Source organism: Salmo salar, chromosome 05, assembly GCF_965601325.2.
Source record: "Salmo salar chromosome 05, fSalSal1, whole genome shotgun sequence".
Classification (NCBI taxonomy): domain Eukaryota; kingdom Metazoa; phylum Chordata; class Actinopteri; order Salmoniformes; family Salmonidae; genus Salmo; species Salmo salar.
In genome coordinates, this window is record NC_138295.1 from 15,035,191 (window position 1) to 15,054,294 (window position 19,104).

A 19,104-nucleotide genomic window follows, 5' to 3' on the forward strand; every position below is an offset into this window, starting at 1 on the left:
TTGATGATCCTCCATAGTGTTGATGATCCTCCATAGTGTTGATGATCATCCATAGTGTTGATGATCCTCCATAGTGTTGATGATCCTCCATAGTGTTGATGACCCTCCATAGTGTTGATGATCCTCCATAGTGTTAGATGATCCTCCATAGTGTTAGATGATCCTCCATAGTGTTAGATGATCCTCCATAGTGTTGATGATCATCCATAGTGTTGATGATCCTCCATAGTGTTGATGATCCTCCATAGTGTTGATGATCCTCCATAGTGTTAGATGATCCTCCATAGTGTTAGATGATCCTCCATAGTGTTGATGATCCTCCATAGTGTTGATGATCCTCCATAGTGTTGATGATCCTCCATAGTGTTAGATGATCCTCCATAGTGTTGATGATCCTCCATAGTGTTGGTGATCCTCCATAGTGTTAGATGATCCTCCATAGTGTTAGATGATCCTCCATAGTGTTAGATGATCCTCCATAGTGTTGATGATCCTCCATAGTGTTGATGATCCTCCATAGTGTTGATGATCCTCCATAGTGTTGATGATCCTCCATAGTGTTAGATGATCCTCCATAGTGTTAATGATCCTCCATAGTGTTGGTGATCCTCCATAGTGTTAGATGATCCTCCATAGTGTTAGATGATCCTCCATAGTGTTAGATGATCCTCCATAGTGTTGATGATCCTCTATAGTGTTGATGATCCTCCATAGTGGTGATGATCCTCCATAGTGTTGATGATCCTCCATAGTGTTGATGATCCTCCATAGTGTTGATGATCCTCCAAAGTGTTGATGATCCTCCATCGTGTTAGATGATCCTCCATAGTGTTAGATGATCCTCCATAGTGTTGATGATCCTCCATAGTGTTGATGATCCTCCATAGTGTTAGATGATCCTCCATAGTGTTAGATGATCCTCCATAGTGTTAGATAACCCTCCATAGTGTTGATGATCCTCCATAGTGTTGATAATCCTCCATAGTGTTGATGATCCTCCATAGTGTTGATGATCCTCCATAGTGTTAGATGATCCTCGATAGTGTTGATGATCCTCCATAGTGTTGATGATCCTCCATAGTGTTGATGATCCTCCATAGTGTTGATGATCATCCATAGTGTTAGATAATCCTCCATAGTGTTGATGATCATCCATATTGTTGGTGATCCTCCATAGTGTTAGATGATCCTCCATAGTGTTAGATGATCCTCCATAGTGTTGATGATCCTCCATAGTGTTAGATGATCCTCCACAGTGTTGATGATCCTCCATAGTGTTGATGATCCTCCATAGTGTTGATGATCCTCCATAGTGTTAGATGATCCTCCATAGTGTTGATGATCCTCCATAGTGTTAGATGATCCTCCATAGTGTTAGATGATCCTCCATAGTGTTGATGATCCTCCATAGTGTTGGCGATCCTCCATAGTGTTAGATGATCCTCCATAGTGTTGATGATCCTCCATAGTGTTAGATGATCCTCCATAGTGTTGATGATCCTCCATAGTGTTGGTGATCCTCCATAGTGTTGATGATCCTCCATAGTGTTGATGATCCTCCATAGTGTTGATGATCCTCCATAGTGTTAGATAATCCTCCATAGTGTTGATGATCATCCATATTGTTGGTGATCCTCCATAGTGTTAGATGATCCTCCATAGTGTTAGATGATCCTCCATAGTGTTGATGATTGTCCATAGTGTTAGATGATCCTCCACAGTGTTGATGATCCTCCATAGTGTTGATGATCCTCCATAGTGTTAGATGATCCTCCATAGTGTTGATTATCCTCCATAGTGTTAGATGATCCTCCATAGTGTTAGATGATCCTCCATAGTGTTAGATGATCCTCCATAGTGTTGATGATCCTCCATAGTGTTGGCGATCCTCCATAGTGTTAGATGATCCTCCATAGTGTTAGATGATCCTCCATAGTGTTAGATAATCCTCCATAGTGTTGATGATCCTCCATAGTGTTGATGATCCTCCATAGTGTAGATGATCCTCCATAGTGTTAGATGATCCTCCATAGTGTTAGATAATCCTCCATAGTGTTGATGATCCTCCATACTGTTGATGTCCCTCAATATTGTTGATGATCCTCCATAGTGTTGATGATCCTCCATAGTGTTAGATGATCCTCCATAGTGTTGATGATCCGCCATAGTGTTGGTGATCCTCCATAGTGTTAGATGATCCTCCATAGTGTTAGATGATCCTCCATAGTGTTGATGATCATCCATAGTGTTTGATGATCCTCCATAGTGTTGATGATCCTCCATAGTGTTGATGATCCTCCATAGTGTTGATGATCCTCCATAGTGTTGATGATCCTCCATAGTGTTAGATGATCCTCCATAGTGTTAGATGATCCTCCATAGTGTTAGATGATCCTCCATAGTGTTAAATAATCCTCCATAGTGTTAGATGATCCTCCATAGTGTTGATGATCCTCCATAGTGTTGATGATCCTCCATAGTGTTGATGATCCTCCATAGTGTTGGTGATCCTCCATACTGTTGATGATCCTCAATATTGTTGATGATCCTCCATAGTGTTGATGATCCTCCATAGTGTTAGATGATCCTCCATAGTGTTGATGATCCGCCATAGTGTTGGTGATCCTCCATAGTGTTAGATGATCCTCCATAGTGTTAGATGATCCTCCATAGTGTTGATGATCATCCATAGTGTTTGATGATCCTCCATAGTGTTAGATGATCCTCCATAGTGTTAGATGATCCTCCATAGTGTTAGATGATCCTCCATAGTGTTAAATAATCCTCCATAGTGTTAGATGATCCTCCATAGTGTTGATGATCCTCCATAGTGTTGATGATCCTCCATAGTGTTGATGATCCTCCATAGTGTTGGTGATCCTCCATAGTGTTGATAATCCTCCATAGTGTTAGATGATCCTCCATAGTGGGTGATGATCCTCCATAGTGTTAGATGATCACCCATAGTGCTAGATGATCCTCCATAGTGTTAGATGATCCTCCATAGTGTTAAATGATCCTCCATAGTGTTGATGATCCTCCATTGTGTTAGATAATCCTCCATAGTGTTGATGATCCTCCATAGTGTTGATGATCCTCCATAGTGTTAGATGATCGTCCATAGTGTTAGATGATCCTCCATAGTGTTGATGATCCTCATAGTGTTGATGATCCTCCATAGTGTTGATGATCCTCCATAGTGTTGATGATCCTCCATAGTGTTGATGATCCTCCATAGTGTTGATGATCCTCCATAGTGTTGATGATCCTCCATAGTGTTAGATGATCCTCCATAGTGTTGATGATCATCCATAGTGTTGATGATCCTCCATAGTGTTGATGATCCTCCATAGTGTTGATGACCCTCGATAGTGTTGATGACCCTCCATAGTGTTGATGATCCTCCATAGTGTTGATGATCCTCCATAGTGTTGATGATCCTCCATAGTGTTGATGATCATCCATAGTGTTGATGATCCTCCATAGTGTTGATGATCCTCCATAGTGTTGATGATCCTCCATAGTGTTGATGACCCTCCATAGTGTTGATGATCCTCCATAGTGTTAGATGATCCTCCATAGTGTTAGATGATCCTCCATAGTGTTAGATGATCCTCCATAGTGTTGATGATCCTCAATACTGTTGATGATCCTCCATAGTGTTGATGATCCTCAATAGTGTTGATGATCCTCCATAGTGTTAGATGATCCTCCATAGTGTTGATGATCATCCATAGTGTTGATGATCCTCCATAGTGTTGATGATCCTCCATAGTGTTGATGATCCTCCATAGTGTTGATGACCCTCCATAGTGTTGATGATCCTCCATAGTGTTAGATGATCCTCCATAGTGTTGATGATCCTCCATAGTGTTGATGATCCTCCATAGTGTTGATGATCCTCCATAGTGTTAGATGATCCTCCATAGTGTTAGATGATCCTCCATAGTGTTAGATAACCCTCCATAGTGTTGATGATCCTCCATAGTGTTGGTAATCCTCCATAGTGTTGATGATCCTCCATAGTGTTGATGATCCTCCATAGTGTTAGATGATCCTCCATAGTGTTGATGATCCTCCATAGTGTTGGTGATCCTCCATAGTGTTGATGATCCTCCATAGTGTTGATGATCCTCCATAGTGTTGATGATCCTCCATAGTGTTAGATAATCCTCCATAGTGTTGATGATCATCCATATTGTTGGTGATCCTCCATAGTGTTAGATGATCCTCCATAGTGTTAGATGATCCTCCATAGTGTTGATGATCCTCCATAGTGTTAGATGATCCTCCACAGTGTTGATGATCCTCCATAGTGTTGATGATCCTCCATAGTGTTGATGATCCTCCATAGTGTTAGATGATCCTCCATAGTGTTGATGATCCTCCATAGTGTTAGATGATCCTCCATAGTGTTAGATGATCCTCCATAGTGTTGATGATCCTCCATAGTGTTGGCGATCCTCCATAGTGTTAGATGATCCTCCATAGTGTTGATGATCCTCCATAGTGTTAGATGATCCTCCATAGTGTTGATGATCCTCCATAGTGTTGGTGATCCTCCATAGTGTTGATGATCCTCCATAGTGTTGATGATCCTCCATAGTGTTGATGATCCTCCATAGTGTTAGATAATCCTCCATAGTGTTGATGATCATCCATATTGTTGGTGATCCTCCATAGTGTTAGATGATCCTCCATAGTGTTAGATGATCCTCCATAGTGTTGATGATCGTCCATAGTGTTAGATGATCCTCCACAGTGTTGATGATCCTCCATAGTGTTGATGATCCTCCATAGTGTTAAATGATCCTCCATAGTGTTAGATGATCCTCCATAGTGTTAGATGATCCTCCATAGTGTTGATGATCCTCCATAGTGTTAGATGATCCTCCACAGTGTTGATGATCCTCCATAGTGTTGATGATCCTCCATAGTGTTGATGATCCTCCATAGTGTTAGATGATCCTCCATAGTGTTGATGATCCTCCATAGTGTTAGATGATCCTCCATAGTGTTAGATGATCCTCCATAGTGTTGATGATCCTCCATAGTGTTGGCGATCCTCAATAATGTTAGATGATCCTCCATAGTGTTGATGATCCTCCATAGTGTTAGATGATCCTCCATAGTGTTGATGATCCTCCATAGTGTTGGTGATCCTCCATAGTGTTGATGATCCTCCATAGTGTTGATGATCCTCCATAGTGTTGATGATCCTCCATAGTGTTAGATAATCCTCCATAGTGTTGATGATCATCCATATTGTTGGTGATCCTCCATAGTGTTAGATGATCCTCCATAGTGTTAGATGATCCTCCATAGTGTTGATGATCGTCCATAGTGTTAGATGATCCTCCACAGTGTTGATGATCCTCCATAGTGTTGATGATCCTCCATAGTGTTAAATGATCCTCCATAGTGTTGATGATCCTCCATAGTGTTAGATGATCCTCCATAGTGTTAGATGATCCTCCATAGTGTTGATGATCCTCCATAGTGTTGGCGATCCTCCATAGTGTTAGATGATCCTCCATAGTGTTAGATAATCCTCCATAGTGTTGATGATCCTCCATAGTGTTGATGATCCTCCATAGTGTTGATGATCCTCCATAGTGTTAGATGATCCTCCATAGTGTTAGATAATCCTCCATAGTGTTGATGATCCTCCATACTGTTGATGATCCTCAATATTGTTGATGATCCTCCATAGTGTTGATGATCCTCCATAGTGTTAGATGATCCTCCATAGTGTTGATGATCCGCCATAGTGTTGGTGATCCTCCATAGTGTTAGATGATCCTCCATAGTGTTAGATGATCCTCCATAGTGTTGATGATCATCCATAGTGTTTGATGATCCTCCATAGTGTTGATGATCCTCCATAGTGTTGGTGATCCTCCATAGTGTTAGATGATCCTCCATAGTGTTGATGATCCTCCATAGTTTTGATGATCCTCCATAGTGTTGATGATCCTCCATAGTGTTAGATGATCCTCCATAGTGTTAATGATCCTCCATAGTGTTGATGATCCTCCATAGTGTTAGATGATCCTCCATAGTGTTAGATGATCCTCCATAGTGTTAGATGATCCTCCATAGTGTTGATGATCCTCCATAGTGTTGATGATCCTCCATAGTGTTGATGATCCTCTATAGTGTTGATGATCCTCCATAGTGGTGATGATCCTCCATAGTGTTGATGATCCTCCATAGTGTTGATGATCCTCCATAGTGTTGATGATCCTCCAAAGTGTTGATGATCCTCCATAGTGGTGATGATCCTCCATAGTGTTGATGATCCTCCATAGTGTTGATGATCCTCCATAGTGTTGATGATCCTCCATAGTGTTGATGATCCTCCATAGTGTTAGATAATCCTCCATAGTGTTGATGATCCTCCATAGTGTTGATGATCCTCCATAGTGTTAGATGATCCTCCATAGTGTTGGTGATCCTCCATAGTGTTGGTGATCCTCCATAGTGTTGATGATCCTCCATAGTGTTGATGATCCTCCATAGTGTTGATGATCCTCCATAGTGTTAGATAATCCTCCATAGTGTTGATGATCATCCATATTGTTGGTGATCCTCCATAGTGTTAGATGATCCTCCATAGTGTTAGATGATCCTCCATAGTGTTGATGATCCTCCATGGTGTTAGATGATCCTCCACAGTGTTGATGATCCACCATAGTGTTGATGATCCTCCATAGTGTTGATGATCCTCCATAGTGTTAGATGATCCTCCATAGTGTTGATGATCCTCCATAGTGTTAGATGATCCTCCATAGTGTTAGATGATCCTCCATAGTGTTGATGATCCTCCATAGTGTTGGCGATCCTCCATAGTGTTAGATGATCCTCCATAGTGTTGATGATCCTCCATAGTGTTAGATGATCCTCCATAGTGTTGACGATCCTCCATAGTGTTGGTGATCCTCCATAGTGTTGATGATCCTCCATAGTGTTGATGATCCTCCATAGTGTTGATGATCCTCCATAGTGTTAGATAATCCTCCATAGTGTTGATGATCATCCATATTGTTGGTGATCCTCCATAGTGTTAGATGATCCTCCATAGTGTTAGATGATCATCCATAGTGTTGATGATCGTCCATAGTGTTAGATGATCCTCCACAGTGTTGATGATCCTCCATAGTGTTGATGATCCTCCATAGTGTTGATGATCCTCCATAGTGTTAGATGATCCTCCATAGTGTTGATGATCCTCCATAGTGTTAGATGATCCTCCATAGTGTTAGATGATCCTCCATAGTGTTGATGATCCTCCATAGTGTTGGCGATCCTCCATAGTGTTAGATGATCCTCCATAGTGTTAGATGATCCTCCATAGTGTTAGATAATCCTCCATAGTGTTGATGATCCTCCATAGTGTTGATGATCCTCCATAGTGTTGATGATCCTCCATAGTGTTAGATGATCGTCCATAGTGTTAGATGATCCTCCACAGTGTTGATGATCCTCCATAGTGTTGATGATCCTCCATAGTGTTAAATGATCCTCCATAGTGTTAGATGATCCTCCATAGTGTTAGATGATCCTCCATAGTGTTGATGATCCTCCATAGTGTTAGATGATCCTCCACAGTGTTGATGATCCTCCATAGTGTTGATGATCCTCCATAGTGTTGATGATCCTCCATAGTGTTAGATGATCCTCCATAGTGTTGATGATCCTCCATAGTGTTAGATGATCCTCCATAGTGTTAGATGATCCTCCATAGTGTTGATGATCCTCCATAGTGTTGGCGATCCTCCATAGTGTTAGATGATCCTCCATAGTGTTGATGATCCTCCATAGTGTTAGATGATCCTCCATAGTGTTGATGATCCTCCATAGTGTTGGTGATCCTCCATAGTGTTGATGATCCTCCATAGTGTTGATGATCCTCCATAGTGTTGATGATCCTCCATAGTGTTAGATAATCCTCCATAGTGTTGATGATCATCCATATTGTTGGTGATCCTCCATAGTGTTAGATGATCCTCCATAGTGTTAGATGATCCTCCATAGTGTTGATGATCGTCCATAGTGTTAGATGATCCTCCACAGTGTTGATGATCCTCCATAGTGTTGATGATCCTCCATAGTGTTAAATGATCCTCCATAGTGTTGATGATCCTCCATAGTGTTAGATGATCCTCCATAGTGTTAGATGATCCTCCATAGTGTTGATGATCCTCCATAGTGTTGGCGATCCTCCATAGTGTTAGATGATCCTCCATAGTGTTAGATAATCCTCCATAGTGTTGATGATCCTCCATAGTGTTGATGATCCTCCATAGTGTTGATGATCCTCCATAGTGTTAGATGATCCTCCATAGTGTTAGATAATCCTCCATAGTGTTGATGATCCTCCATACTGTTGATGATCCTCAATATTGTTGATGATCCTCCATAGTGTTGATGATCCTCCATAGTGTTAGATGATCCTCCATAGTGTTGATGATCCGCCATAGTGTTGGTGATCCTCCATAGTGTTAGATGATCCTCCATAGTGTTAGATGATCCTCCATAGTGTTGATGATCATCCATAGTGTTTGATGATCCTCCATAGTGTTGATGATCCTCCATAGTGTTGGTGATCCTCCATAGTGTTAGATGATCCTCCATAGTGTTGATGATCCTCCATAGTTTTGATGATCCTCCATAGTGTTGATGATCCTCCATAGTGTTAGATGATCCTCCATAGTGTTAATGATCCTCCATAGTGTTGATGATCCTCCATAGTGTTAGATGATCCTCCATAGTGTTAGATGATCCTCCATAGTGTTAGATGATCCTCCATAGTGTTGATGATCCTCCATAGTGTTGATGATCCTCCATAGTGTTGATGATCCTCTATAGTGTTGATGATCCTCCATAGTGGTGATGATCCTCCATAGTGTTGATGATCCTCCATAGTGTTGATGATCCTCCATAGTGTTGATGATCCTCCAAAGTGTTGATGATCCTCCATAGTGGTGATGATCCTCCATAGTGTTGATGATCCTCCATAGTGTTGATGATCCTCCATAGTGTTGATGATCCTCCATAGTGTTGATGATCCTCCATAGTGTTAGATGATCCTCCATAGTGTTAGATGATCCTCCATAGTGTTAGATGACCCTCCATAGTGTTGATGATCCTCCATAGTGTTGATAATCCTCCATAGTGTTGATGATCCTCCATAGTGTTGATGATCCTCCATAGTGTTAGATGATCCTCCATAGTGTTGGTGATCCTCCATAGTGTTGGTGATCCTCCATAGTGTTGATGATCCTCCATAGTGTTGATGATCCTCCATAGTGTTGATGATCCTCCATAGTGTTAGATAATCCTCCATAGTGTTGATGATCATCCATATTGTTGGTGATCCTCCATAGTGTTAGATGATCCTCCATAGTGTTAGATGATCCTCCATAGTGTTGATGATCCTCCATGGTGTTAGATGATCCTCCACAGTGTTGATGATCCACCATAGTGTTGATGATCCTCCATAGTGTTGATGATCCTCCATAGTGTTAGATGATCCTCCATAGTGTTGATGATCCTCCATAGTGTTAGATGATCCTCCATAGTGTTAGATGATCCTCCATAGTGTTGATGATCCTCCATAGTGTTGGCGATCCTCCATAGTGTTAGATGATCCTCCATAGTGTTGATGATCCTCCATAGTGTTAGATGATCCTCCATAGTGTTGACGATCCTCCATAGTGTTGGTGATCCTCCATAGTGTTGATGATCCTCCATAGTGTTGATGATCCTCCATAGTGTTGATGATCCTCCATAGTGTTAGATAATCCTCCATAGTGTTGATGATCATCCATATTGTTGGTGATCCTCCATAGTGTTAGATGATCCTCCATAGTGTTAGATGATCATCCATAGTGTTGATGATCGTCCATAGTGTTAGATGATCCTCCACAGTGTTGATGATCCTCCATAGTGTTGATGATCCTCCATAGTGTTGATGATCCTCCATAGTGTTAGATGATCCTCCATAGTGTTGATGATCCTCCATAGTGTTAGATGATCCTCCATAGTGTTAGATGATCCTCCATAGTGTTGATGATCCTCCATAGTGTTGGCGATCCTCCATAGTGTTAGATGATCCTCCATAGTGTTAGATGATCCTCCATAGTGTTAGATAATCCTCCATGGTGTTGATGATCCTCCATAGTGTTGATGATCCTCCATAGTGTTGATGATCCTCCATAGTGTTGATGATCCTCCATAGTGTTAGATGATCCTCCATAGTGTTAGATAATACACCATAGTGTTGATGATCCTCCATACTGTTGATGATCCTCAATATTGTTGATGATCCTCCATAGTGTTGATGATCCTCCATAGTGTTAGATGATCCTCCATAGTGTTGATGATCCGCCATAGTGTTGGTGATCCTCCATAGTGTTAGATGATCCTCCATAGTGTTAGATGATCCTCCATAGTGTTGATGATCATCCATAGTGTTAGATGATCCTCCATAGTGTTGATGATCCTCCATAGTGTTGATGATCCTCCATAGTGTTGATGATCCTCCATAGTGTTGATGATCCTCCATAGTGTTAGATGATCCTCCATAGTGTTAGATGATCCTCCATAGTGTTAGATGATCCTCCATAGTGTTAAATAATCCTCCATAGTGTTAGATGATCCTCCATAGTGTTGATGATCCTCCATAGTGTTGATGATCCTCCATAGTGTTGATGATCCTCCATAGTGTTGGTGATCCTCCATACTGTTGATGATCCTCAATATTGTTGATGATCCTCCATAGTGTTGATGATCCTCCATAGTGTTAGATGATCCTCCATAGTGTTGATGATCCGCCATAGTGTTGGTGATCCTCCATAGTGTTGATGATCCTCCATAGTGTTAGATGATCCTCCATAGTGTTAGATAATCCTCCATAGTGTTGATGATCCTCCATACTGTTGATGATCCTCAATATTGTTGATGATCCTCCATAGTGTTGATGATCCTCCATAGTGTTAGATGATCCTCCATAGTGTTGATGATCCGCCATAGTGTTGGTGATCCTCCATAGTGTTAGATGATCCTCCATAGTGTTAGATGATCCTCCATAGTGTTGATGATCATCCATAGTGTTTGATGATCCTCCATAGTGTTGATGATCCTCCATAGTGTTGGTGATCCTCCATAGTGTTAGATGATCCTCCATAGTGTTAGATGATCCTCCATAGTGTTGATGATCATCCATAGTGTTTGATGATCCTCCATAGTGTTGATGATCCTCCATAGTGTTGGTGATCCTCCATAGTGTTAGATGATCCTCCATAGTGTTAGATGATCCTCCATAGTGTTAGATGATCCTCCATAGTGTTGATGATCCTCCATAGTTTTGATGATCCTCCATAGTGTTGATGATCCTCCATAGTGTTAGATGATCCTCCATAGTGTTAATGATCCTCCATAGTGTTGATGATCCTCCATAGTGTTAGATGATCCTCCATAGTGTTAGATGATCCTCCATAGTGTTAGATGATCCTCCATAGTGTTGATGATCCTCCATAGTGTTGATGATCCTCCATAGTGTTGATGATCCTCTATAGTGTTGATGATCCTCCATAGTGGTGATGATCCTCCATAGTGTTGATGATCCTCCATAGTGTTGATGATCCTCCATAGTGTTGATGATCCTCCAAAGTGTTGATGATCCTCCATAGTGGTGATGATCCTCCATAGTGTTGATGATCCTCCATAGTGTTGATGATCCTCCATAGTGTTGATGATCCTCCATAGTGTTGATGATCCTCCATAGTGTTAGATGATCCTCCATAGTGTTAGATGATCCTCCATAGTGTTAGATGACCCTCCATAGTGTTGATGATCCTCCATAGTGTTGATAATCCTCCATAGTGTTGATGATCCTCCATAGTGTTGATGATCCTCCATAGTGTTAGATGATCCTCCATAGTGTTGGTGATCCTCCATAGTGTTGGTGATCCTCCATAGTGTTGATGATCCTCCATAGTGTTGATGATCCTCCATAGTGTTGATGATCCTCCATAGTGTTAGATAATCCTCCATAGTGTTGATGATCATCCATATTGTTGGTGATCCTCCATAGTGTTAGATGATCCTCCATAGTGTTAGATGATCCTCCATAGTGTTGATGATCCTCCATGGTGTTAGATGATCCTCCACAGTGTTGATGATCCACCATAGTGTTGATGATCCTCCATAGTGTTGATGATCCTCCATAGTGTTAGATGATCCTCCATAGTGTTGATGATCCTCCATAGTGTTAGATGATCCTCCATAGTGTTAGATGATCCTCCATAGTGTTGATGATCCTCCATAGTGTTGGCGATCCTCCATAGTGTTAGATGATCCTCCATAGTGTTGATGATCCTCCATAGTGTTAGATGATCCTCCATAGTGTTGACGATCCTCCATAGTGTTGGTGATCCTCCATAGTGTTGATGATCCTCCATAGTGTTGATGATCCTCCATAGTGTTGATGATCCTCCATAGTGTTAGATAATCCTCCATAGTGTTGATGATCCTCCATAGTGTTGATGATCCTCCATAGTGTTGATGATCCTCCATAGTGTTAGATGATCCTCCATAGTGTTAGATGATCCTCCATAGTGTTAGATGATCCTCCATAGTGTTAAATAATCCTCCATAGTGTTGATGATCCTCCATAGTGTTAGATGATCCTCCATAGTGTTGGTGATCCTCCATAGTGTTGGTGATCCTCCATAGTGTTGATGATCCTCCATAGTGTTGATGATCCTCCATAGTGTTGATGATCCTCCATAGTGTTAGATAATCCTCCATAGTGTTGATGATCATCCATATTGTTGGTGATCCTCCATAGTGTTAGATGATCCTCCATAGTGTTAGATGATCCTCCATAGTGTTGATGATCCTCCATGGTGTTAGATGATCCTCCACAGTGTTGATGATCCACCATAGTGTTGATGATCCTCCATAGTGTTGATGATCCTCCATAGTGTTAGATGATCCTCCATAGTGTTGATGATCCTCCATAGTGTTAGATGATCCTCCATAGTGTTAGATGATCCTCCATAGTGTTGATGATCCTCCATAGTGTTGGCGATCCTCCATAGTGTTAGATGATCCTCCATAGTGTTGATGATCCTCCATAGTGTTAGATGATCCTCCATAGTGTTGACGATCCTCCATAGTGTTGGTGATCCTCCATAGTGTTGATGATCCTCCATAGTGTTGATGATCCTCCATAGTGTTGATGATCCTCCATAGTGTTAGATAATCCTCCATAGTGTTGATGATCATCCATATTGTTGGTGATCCTCCATAGTGTTAGATGATCCTCCATAGTGTTAGATGATCATCCATAGTGTTGATGATCGTCCATAGTGTTAGATGATCCTCCACAGTGTTGATGATCCTCCATAGTGTTGATGATCCTCCATAGTGTTGATGATCCTCCATAGTGTTAGATGATCCTCCATAGTGTTGATGATCCTCCATAGTGTTAGATGATCCTCCATAGTGTTAGATGATCCTCCATAGTGTTGATGATCCTCCATAGTGTTGGCGATCCTCCATAGTGTTAGATGATCCTCCATAGTGTTAGATGATCCTCCATAGTGTTAGATAATCCTCCATAGTGTTGATGATCCTCCATAGTGTTGATGATCCTCCATAGTGTTGATGATCCTCCATAGTGTTAGATGATCCTCCATAGTGTTAGATAATACACCATAGTGTTGATGATCCTCCATACTGTTGATGATCCTCAATATTGTTGATGATCCTCCATAGTGTTGATGATCCTCCATAGTGTTAGATGATCCTCCATAGTGTTGATGATCCGCCATAGTGTTGGTGATCCTCCATAGTGTTAGATGATCCTCCATAGTGTTAGATGATCCTCCATAGTGTTGATGATCATCCATAGTGTTAGATGATCCTCCATAGTGTTGATGATCCTCCATAGTGTTGATGATCCTCCATAGTGTTGATGATCCTCCATAGTGTTGATGATCCTCCATAGTGTTAGATGATCCTCCATAGTGTTAGATGATCCTCCATAGTGTTAGATGATCCTCCATAGTGTTAAATAATCCTCCATAGTGTTAGATGATCCTCCATAGTGTTGATGATCCTCCATAGTGTTGATGATCCTCCATAGTGTTGATGATCCTCCATAGTGTTGGTGATCCTCCATACTGTTGATGATCCTCAATATTGTTGATGATCCTCCATAGTGTTGATGATCCTCCATAGTGTTAGATGATCCTCCATAGTGTTGATGATCCGCCATAGTGTTGGTGATCCTCCATAGTGTTGATGATCCTCCATAGTGTTAGATGATCCTCCATAGTGTTAGATAATCCTCCATAGTGTTGATGATCCTCCATACTGTTGATGATCCTCAATATTGTTGATGATCCTCCATAGTGTTGATGATCCTCCATAGTGTTAGATGATCCTCCATAGTGTTGATGATCCGCCATAGTGTTGGTGATCCTCCATAGTGTTAGATGATCCTCCATAGTGTTAGATGATCCTCCATAGTGTTGATGATCATCCATAGTGTTTGATGATCCTCCATAGTGTTGATGATCCTCCATAGTGTTGGTGATCCTCCATAGTGTTAGATGATCCTCCATAGTGTTAGATGATCCTCCATAGTGTTGATGATCATCCATAGTGTTTGATGATCCTCCATAGTGTTGATGATCCTCCATAGTGTTGGTGATCCTCCATAGTGTTAGATGATCCTCCATAGTGTTAGATGATCCTCCATAGTGTTAGATGATCCTCCATAGTGTTGATGATCCTCCATAGTTTTGATGATCCTCCATAGTGTTGATGATCCTCCATAGTGTTAGATGATCCTCCATAGTGTTAATGATCCTCCATAGTGTTGATGATCCTCCATAGTGTTAGATGATCCTCCATAGTGTTAGATGATCCTCCATAGTGTTAGATGATCCTCCATAGTGTTGATGATCCTCCATAGTGTTGATGATCCTCCATAGTGTTGATGATCCTCTATAGTGTTGATGATCCTCCATAGTGGTGATGATCCTCCATAGTGTTGATGATCCTCCATAGTGTTGATGATCCTCCATAGTGTTGATGATCCTCCAAAGTGTTGATGATCCTCCATAGTGGTGATGATCCTCCATAGTGTTGATGATCCTCCATAGTGTTGATGATCCTCCATAGTGTTGATGATCCTCCATAGTGTTGATGATCCTCCATAGTGTTAGATGATCCTCCATAGTGTTAGATGATCCTCCATAGTGTTAGATGACCCTCCATAGTGTTGATGATCCTCCATAGTGTTGATAATCCTCCATAGTGTTGATGATCCTCCATAGTGTTGATGATCCTCCATAGTGTTAGATGATCCTCCATAGTGTTGGTGATCCTCCATAGTGTTGGTGATCCTCCATAGTGTTGATGATCCTCCATAGTGTTGATGATCCTCCATAGTGTTGATGATCCTCCATAGTGTTAGATAATCCTCCATAGTGTTGATGATCATCCATATTGTTGGTGATCCTCCATAGTGTTAGATGATCCTCCATAGTGTTAGATGATCCTCCATAGTGTTGATGATCCTCCATGGTGTTAGATGATCCTCCACAGTGTTGATGATCCACCATAGTGTTGATGATCCTCCATAGTGTTGATGATCCTCCATAGTGTTAGATGATCCTCCATAGTGTTGATGATCCTCCATAGTGTTAGATGATCCTCCATAGTGTTAGATGATCCTCCATAGTGTTGATGATCCTCCATAGTGTTGGCGATCCTCCATAGTGTTAGATGATCCTCCATAGTGTTGATGATCCTCCATAGTGTTAGATGATCCTCCATAGTGTTGACGATCCTCCATAGTGTTGGTGATCCTCCATAGTGTTGATGATCCTCCATAGTGTTGATGATCCTCCATAGTGTTGATGATCCTCCATAGTGTTAGATAATCCTCCATAGTGTTGATGATCATCCATATTGTTGGTGATCCTCCATAGTGTTAGATGATCCTCCATAGTGTTAGATGATCATCCATAGTGTTGATGATCGTCCATAGTGTTAGATGATCCTCCACAGTGTTGATGATCCTCCATAGTGTTGATGATCCTCCATAGTGTTGATGATCCTCCATAGTGTTAGATGATCCTCCATAGTGTTGATGATCCTCCATAGTGTTAGATGATCCTCCATAGTGTTAGATGATCCTCCATAGTGTTGATGATCCTCCATAGTGTTGGCGATCCTCCATAGTGTTAGATGATCCTCCATAGTGTTAGATGATCCTCCATAGTGTTAGATAATCCTCCATAGTGTTGATGATCCTCCATAGTGTTGATGATCCTCCATAGTGTTGATGATCCTCCATAGTGTTAGATGATCCTCCATAGTGTTAGATAATACACCATAGTGTTGATGATCCTCCATACTGTTGATGATCCTCAATATTGTTGATGATCCTCCATAGTGTTGATGATCCTCCATAGTGTTAGATGATCCTCCATAGTGTTGATGATCCGCCATAGTGTTGGTGATCCTCCATAGTGTTAGATGATCCTCCATAGTGTTAGATGATCCTCCATAGTGTTGATGATCATCCATAGTGTTAGATGATCCTCCATAGTGTTGATGATCCTCCATAGTGTTGATGATCCTCCATAGTGTTGATGATCCTCCATAGTGTTGATGATCCTCCATAGTGTTAGATGATCCTCCATAGTGTTAGATGATCCTCCATAGTGTTAGATGATCCTCCATAGTGTTAAATAATCCTCCATAGTGTTAGATGATCCTCCATAGTGTTGATGATCCTCCATAGTGTTGATGATCCTCCATAGTGTTGGTGATCCTCCATACTGTTGATGATCCTCAATATTGTTGATGATCCTCCATAGTGTTGATGATCCTCCATAGTGTTAGATGATCCTCCATAGTGTTGATGATCCGCCATAGTGTTGGTGATCCTCCATAGTGTTAGATGATCCTCCATAGTGTTAGATGATCCTCCATAGTGTTGATGATCATCCATAGTGTTTGATGATCCTCCATAGTGTTAGATGATCCTCCATAGTGTTAGATGATCCTCCATAGTGTTAGATAATACACCATAGTGTTGATGATCCTCCATACTGTTGATGATCCTCAATATTGTTGATGATCCTCCATAGTGTTGATGATCCTCCATAGTGTTAGATGATCCTCCATAGTGTTGATGATCCGCCATAGTGTTGGTGATCCTCCATAGTGTTAGATGATCCTCCATAGTGTTAGATGATCCTCCATAGTGTTGATGATCATCCATAGTGTTAGATGATCCTCCATAGTGTTGATGATCCTCCATAGTGTTGATGATCCTCCATAGTGTTGATGATCCTCCATAGTGTTGATGATCCTCCATAGTGTTAGATGATCCTCCATAGTGTTAGATGATCCTCCATAGTGTTAGATGATCCTCCATAGTGTTAAATAATCCTCCATAGTGTTAGATGATCCTCCATAGTGTTGATGATCCTCCATAGTGTTGATGATCCTCCATAGTGTTGATGATCCTCCATAGTGTTGGTGATCCTCCATACTGTTGATGATCCTCAATATTGTTGATGATCCTCCATAGTGTTGATGATCCTCCATAGTGTTAGATGATCCTCCATAGTGTTGATGATCCGCCATAGTGTTGGTGATCCTCCATAGTGTTAGATGATCCTCCATAGTGTTAGATGATCCTCCATAGTGTTGATGATCATCCATAGTGTTTGATGATCCTCCATAGTGTTAGATGATCCTCCATAGTGTTAGATGATCCTCCATAGTGTTAGATGATCCTCCATAGTGTTAAATGATCCTCCATAGTTTTAGATGATCCTCCATAGTGTTGATGATCCTCCATAGTGTTGATGATCCTCAATAGTGTTGATGATCCTCCATAGTGTTGGTGATCCTCCATAGTGTTAGATGATCCTCCATAGTGGGTGATGATCCTCCATAGTGTTAGATGATCCCCCATAGTGCTAGATGATCCTCCATAGTGTTAGATGATCCTCCATAGTGTTAAATGATCCTCCATAGTGTTGATGATCCTCCATTGTGTTAGATAATCCTCCATAGTGTTGATGATCCTCCATAGTGTTGATGATCCTCCATAGTGTTGATGATCCTCCATAGTGTTGATGATCCTCCATAGTGTTAGATGATCCTCCATAGTGTTAGATGATCCTCCATAGTGTTAGATAATCCTCCATAGTGTTGATGATCCTCCATAGTGTTGATGATCCTCCATAGTGTTGATGATCCTCCATAGTGTTGATGATCCTCCATAGTGTTGATGATCCTCCATAGTGTTAGATGATCCTCCATAGTGTTGATGATCCTCCATAGTGTTGATGATCCTCCATAGTGTTGATGACCCTCCATAGTGTTGATGACCCTCCATAGTGTTGATGATCCTCCATAGTGTTGATGATCCTCCATAGTGTTGATGATCCTCCATAGTGTTGATGATCATCCATAGTGTTGATGATCCTCCATAGTGTTGATGATCCTCCATAGTGTTGATGATCCTCCATAGTGTTGGCGATACTCCATAGTGTTAGATGATCCTCCATAGTGTTAGATGATCCTCCATAGTGTTAGATAATCCTCCATAGTGTTAGATAATCCTCCATAGTGTTGATGATCCTCCATAGTGTTGATGATCCTCCATAGTGTTAGATGATCCTCCATAGTGTTAGATAATCCTCCATAGTGTTGATGATCCTCCATACTGTTGATGATCCTCAATATTGTTGATGATCCTCCATAGTGTTGATGATCCTCCATAGTGTTAGATGATCCTCCATAGTGTTGATGATCCGCAATAGTGTTGGTGATCCTCCATAGTGTTAGATGATCCTCCATAGTGTTAGATGATCCTCCATAGTGTTGATGATCATCCATAGTGTTTGATGATCCTCCATAGTGTTGATGATCCTCCATAGTGTTGATGATCCTCCATAGTGTTGATGATCCTCCATAGTGTTGATGATCCTCCATAGTGTTAGATGATCCTCCATAGTGTTAGATGATCCTCCATAGTGTTAGATGATCCTCCATAGT

General features: G+C 41.2%; 1 protein-coding gene across 3 annotated transcripts in view; it reads left to right on the plus strand.

Moving 5' to 3' along the window:
* LOC106604262 (actin filament-associated protein 1-like 1) overlaps positions 1-19,104 on the plus strand; it is a 171,894-nt gene that overhangs the window by 53,694 nt on the left and 99,096 nt on the right. The gene's annotated exons all lie outside the window — the stretch shown is intronic.